Here is a 6000-nt window from a genome sequence, read left to right on the forward strand (position 1 = left end):
AGAACTTAGTCATAGCACCCTCTACATACTACTTATGCGATGCCTAGCATGGTGCTGACATCTTATAAACTATATGTAAATACCACCAGGGACACAGCTGAGGAATGTCACCAAGTGCTTCCAGGTTTAGACTGAGGTAAAAAAAGATTCTAGCAGGGCTTCAGCTTCAGTCATGGAACCCTGAAGGATGGACATGGTATAATAAAGTATCCGGTTGGGGCTGGGAACAGTAGCCTCTGGGGAGGGACAAGTGGGAAATCACGGACTGGGATGATGGTAGCTAATCTCTGGGAGAGTCATCTGGCCAGGGCTGGATGGTAAAGTATGGGAGAGAATTAACCACAATGCTATGCCACTCTCCAGGCATGATGTCAGAGGAGACACAGAGGCCAGACCAACTGTGGCTTAGAAGGGGTGACAGGGTGAAAAAAGGAGTGGCTTTGTGGGGTGGAATGGTCATAAGCTGCAGCCACATGTGACAGGACAATCAGGGTTGTGATTATACCAAACACAAGGAAAAGTTGGCAAGGTAGCCTGGTGATCTATGCCCCCTTAGTAGGGCACTGATTGGCAATCTAGAGCAGTTCAGCCAGCCACATTTTAATTACATAAAGCCTGAGTCTACCCTCTCCACAGTCATTTTTTTAAAACTGGCTCTGGGAAGCTTTCATGCGGAGAAGGTGACAGCCCGGAGAATATTCAAACTAAACTATCCTTGTCACTACTCAGTCATCAAGCACCTTTGAAGTGCGGGAAACAGAGCTTATTTTTCAGTATTCACCCTCCATGGGGAAGCTTGCCGCCACAGAGGACACAGTTCTGTGCAGAAGTAGACGAGGAAAAAAAAATCAATTCAAAAGTCCTTCCCCCTGATAGATCAATAGCTGTCTGTCAGGAAGTCTGACTTCTCCCATCTGTGCTGGGTAAGTGGACTCTCAGCACGCAGCCATACTCACCCACTGGATTTCTGTCTGTGGTGATTTGCAGCCCCGGGGCCTCTCCTGCCTTGTTCCTGACTCAGCACCGGATTTGAATTTGACAGGGAGGCAGAGGGATCTGCTATTTGCAGGTGGTATCAAGGGATGTCGCTAAAGTAGGAGGGATGAGCTTAGTGAGCTCTGAATGACACCTGCCCCCAGTACAGGCTCCACACCTGTGACTCTGTGACTGCAGCTGCCTCCAGACGTTCTCATGGCCAGCTGCTGCTCACCTTTAGGTCCCCACCCCCAAAGAACCTGCCTTGGAGAGGCAGCCCCTTATGCCCAACTCATCCACAGGCTCAGAGCAAGAGATGTGACATGCGTTAGACTAAAGAAATGGCTCCGTGATTAAGAGCACTTGCTGCTCTTACAGAGGACCCGAGTTCAGTTCTCAGCCCCACATGGTGGCTCATGGCCATCAATTACTCCATTTCTAAGGGATCCAGTATCCACTTCTGAAACCCACAGGTACCAGGCATGCACACCGTACACATAAACCCATGCAGGCAAAATGCTCACAGGCATTTAAAAAGTTAACTGATTTTTAAGAAGAGACCTCACGTTACCTTTAGCTTGTGAGGGGTCTGAACCAAAATATCCATCAGTATGGAACTTTATAGGCCTGTGCTTTACTGGATCTAACATACCTCTCATGAAAAGGAGGTTTAAAAATTATCATAAAATTGAAGTCTATTGCTCCCTCACATTGCCCCTTTGCCCATCCCCCCCCCACTCTCCTTTTTAATTTTTTTTAACCAGAGACCAAGGTCTACAAATAGACAATGTTATCTGATAGTTCTTTACTGCTCAGAAAGCCACTTCCCAACATGGTAGCCACTAAAGCCCTATGGCTGTTAGAGCTATGTTGCCTGAAATGAACAGAATTGAAAGCCTAGGTCTTCAGCCCCACCTGTCGCATTTCTAGTGTTCCACAGTCAGCTGTGGCTACTGGCCGCTGATGCATATAGTGGACAGAATGATACACCTATCACGGCAGGAGGTGACATCAGAGAGTACAGGCTCTACATGTACTCTTCAGACAGGAGGAGGCCACAGCTGTCTAGCTTATCCTGAGCCTAGAACCATGCTTGCTGTGTAGAGAGGCCCATCTTTGATCCTTGAGGAATGCATGAATGATAGAATAATGGAACTTTGTGATACCAAACAAAATCCCAGAGTGTTTACTCTACTGGCCACATTCATGAGAAATGCTAGCATGCCCATAGCCATCTATAAAAGGAGGGGCATAGTATGTGTGCAGTGAGCCAAATACGCACACTATGTTAAGAAAGCAAGCTTCCTAAAGTATTATATACAATGTGATTTTGTTTTATGAAGGAACACGAACCACCAACAACTGTTTAAAAAGAAATATTTTGAAACCCCAGGTGTAACTGAGGGCTGTCCAGCATTGTGACATTGTGACATGACATTAAAGGGTGCTAGGCTGCATCATTCCTACCTTGGGACACATATGATCCATAGGGTACAGGTAGGACACCTGAATAGATCAAACTGTTGACAGTCATCGCTCCTGGCTAGAATTGGGGGGGGGACCCTCTCTACTCTATATGTTTCTGTAATATTTAAATTTGAGTGCTTAAGTGTAGCTTGAGTATTTCGAATTCATTCCCAAGTAGACCTCTAAAACAAAAAGAGTAATACAATGTTTCAACCCATCCCAAAGATATACAGCACACTTTTCAAATGTCTACCAACAACAAACTCCTCATGCATTTACTTCACTTAATCTCAACATTAAACCTGTAATTAGATATTACTGGGTTCTGTTAGATCCAAGAGGGTCACACAGTGAGGGCAAAGCAGCGTTGGCATGTGAGCCTAGCTTTCTCCTTTCACAGTTCATGGCACTGTGCACCCACACAATGTGGTTCTCCACAGACTAAATCCCAGGTGGGCTCTGAACTGGCTGCTCCATCCATAGAGAACCCACAAGCAGAATGAAGCTACTACCAAGCTCAGGAGAGGCATCAAGATAGTAGGGAATACAGCAAAAGTAATGCTTGCTAGCCCTCTGCAGTGCCTGTCATTCATCCCACAAAGGCTCACTGGTACCCTGTGCATGCTGGTGAAGGCTCCCCAGATGTCCTGTTCTCTGGCTCCCCAGCTCCCCAGCTCCCCAGCAGATGCATTTGTGGGATTTCAGCCAGTCCCCTAAAAGAGGGGTTCTCAGCTGACTTGAGGTAGGAGCCAATACACTGCAGAGTTGCCTTTCAGCTCTGTGGACAAGACATTCCAGGTTGCACGCTGGGAGGCTTGTTTAGCTTCACACTTGATGCAAATGGGGCATGTGTTTACCCACAAACACACACACACACACACACACACACATGTACACAACAGAAGCTGCTGTCGCCAACAGAAGCGACTGCAGTGGCAGGATGCTGGAAGTCCAGACTTAACTCTTAAGCAACGTGGAACTTGATCACAATGCCTATCAGAGAAAACAATCTAATTCCTCCTAAGCCAAGTTTCAACCTCTGCCCAGAAAATTCAGTAGAAAATGAAATGTAATACTCTATTAAGCTTTATTTTCTCAGCACAAGCGAGGGCTCACCCGAGCATGGAGAGCCATTAAAATGGATCTTACATATATCATTATAAATTTAATAATCACCATGACGGCTAGAGTTCAAGTTAAAATGAATGTCAGCTGAGCATGACCAATTGATGTTACCCCAGCTGCCGCCGAGCCTCACTTGGGGTTGTATTCTCCTTCCAGAGGCTCCGTGGTACATGTGGAACAACCCAGCCCAAGCCAAGAACAGATGGGAAATGCAAGCAGCTACACCTAGCCAAGGAAGAGCCTTCATAATTGCACATTATCTTAGTGTAGCAGCCCAATTAAAATTTTCTATGGTGTCAGAGGTCTCAACTGTTCCTCTGCTAAGTGTCTGGATCCCAAACTTGGCTGACACTCAGTGGAACGCAGGCATTCCTGGGGCTGCTCACTGTAATCAATTTTCCCTCTACCTCTGGGAAAGCTCCTATAGAAACTAGAGCTGAAGGTCGAGCAGGCTCTACACTTGGCAAATCAAATACCAAAAAAAAAAAAAACAAGTCCCACTTCCCCAGCTGCCTGAGATGGGACATTGTTCCTGAATCACAAGAGGCCCGGTCTCAGGAGTGTCTTTTGTTTTGTTTATGCTTTTTAGGAATGGAGTCAGTGTCTGTATTTTAAAAACGTATTTCAATTTATTTTTATTCTTTGAAAAAAAACTCAGCATGAAAGCATATGAAGCAGAGAGAGAGAGAGAGAGAGAGAGCTAAAATATAATATTTTAATGAGTCAAAAAGCCATGCATATTACACACCAGGAAACTTGATCTTTGAAATTCACAAGGGGAGGGGACATGATAGATAACTCATCACCTGGTAGAACGCCACAAGTTCGGGTACCTTCAACTTTGAGTACCTTCCCAACACCTCAATGGAAACACGGGGATCGTTTGCAGACAAACACAGACTCTGGTCCTTCTCGCACAAGTCTAACCCTGATTAGCCTCTGGTCACAGCCTGGCTGGTGGATGAAGACCCAGCCTCAGCTCCCTTCCTGAACAATCAGCCATAGCATGTCACTCCCCAGTGAGTTTCACTTTTGAAGAAGAGTTGAAGTTTAGTTGGCAGATGCAACTCCTGGGTGAATGAGGCTTTCAGACCAATCACAGCCAGTGGCCTGCACTCAATGGGCCACTTCAAATGACAAGAGAGTCCACGGGGTGCATTTTTTTTATCTATATACACAAGAGCCAGCAGACAACACAGAAAATTCCTTAAACAAAACCAGCTTAGCCGGGAGCACCATTGCCCAGAAAGGCTAAATGTGCACACTGCCCAGAGCGACTGAAGTGCAAAGGACCCCAGTTTGGCTTTGAGGATACCAGAACTTCGGTTTGCTTCTGTAAACTGTATATAAACCTTTGCCTTCTTCGGTCCTGGCAGTAACATATTCCTTCCTTTCATTTATCTCAAGTGTTAACCGCCAACAATCCAAAGCAGAAAGCATAGCTAGGACACAGAAGTCAGGAGCCACCACACCTCCTCCTCAGCAGAGAAACACAGACAGGTCCGGTCCGTGAACACCATTCTCTGGACCACCCAGCTCTTACTCCATATAACAGCTCCAGCTCCAGGCAGCAAACACTACACCAAGCTCCACCACTTACCCTCTTTTGATCTTCCAGGCCGTGAGTGACTGGCTTTCTCCTCTGCTGTTGACTTGACTCAGAAATCGATTCCATTTCCCAGACATAAAATCTTCCTCGGTGATAGTTTAAATCCACAGCAGAACCAAGTGCCCCACACAACGGCGACCTGTGCACACAACCCGAGGAGGTCCCACCAGAAAGGAGATCGTGCTATCTCTTCAGAGATCTTGCCATCGTCTTGAAAGCCACTTGGGAACCTGGCTAGCCACGGATGCCTTGGGGATGAAAGAGGCTGTCGCTGACATGTTGAGGATGAGGCCCAGGGTTTCAACTTCAGGGTAGCAACTCACTTTACAAGAGCCCCATGGATATATTTGGGTAAAGAAGAGTCCATATCCTGGGGTATGTGCCCCATTCCTGCCCAAGGAATCCTTTTCCTCACTGTCTGCTTGGTACGGATAATTTATATATCAATAACAATGTAAATGGGCATTTAATCCACCGAGCTGATAGCATCCACATCCCTCTCTGCAGCCCTTGGCTCCTATAAATCACCACAAACGCCTCTCTGCCAGCCGCTCCTCACAGCTCCTGTGAGTGCTTGTCTCCGTGGCAGCTCCCCTCCCGGCTGTCATCTTCCTTCATGCAGAGAGACCCAGACCTGAAAAAAAAATGCTCAATGGTCAGATTTGCCTGTGGTGAAGTGTGATGTTTGAGCTGTCTTGCTTGCCATCTGGAGCCACACAGCAAGTCCTGGACCCAGCAACAGCCAGCAGTCTTTCTCTGAACCCAACACTGGTCACATCCATGGGTAAGCAACCTGGCTGGGGTGGGGTGGGGGGCAGAGCTCA

At 46.8% G+C, this 6000-nt stretch overlaps 1 long non-coding RNA gene across 1 annotated transcript in view; it reads right to left on the reverse strand.

Annotated features, from left to right (window-relative positions):
- LOC115031518 (uncharacterized) overlaps positions 1–5798 on the reverse strand; it is a 38663-nt gene extending 32865 nt beyond the window's left edge. Inside the window, exon 1 of the long non-coding RNA XR_003837161.2 lies at positions 5168–5798. This is a non-coding gene — a long non-coding RNA (uncharacterized LOC115031518). The remainder of the gene's footprint in view (positions 1–5167) is intronic.
- Between the last annotated feature and the right edge of the window lie 202 nt (positions 5799–6000).

This window comes from Mus caroli, unplaced genomic scaffold (assembly GCF_978045245.1).
Source record: "Mus caroli unplaced genomic scaffold, Mus_caroli_1 scaffold_8, whole genome shotgun sequence".
In the NCBI taxonomy this organism is placed as follows: domain Eukaryota; kingdom Metazoa; phylum Chordata; class Mammalia; order Rodentia; family Muridae; genus Mus; species Mus caroli.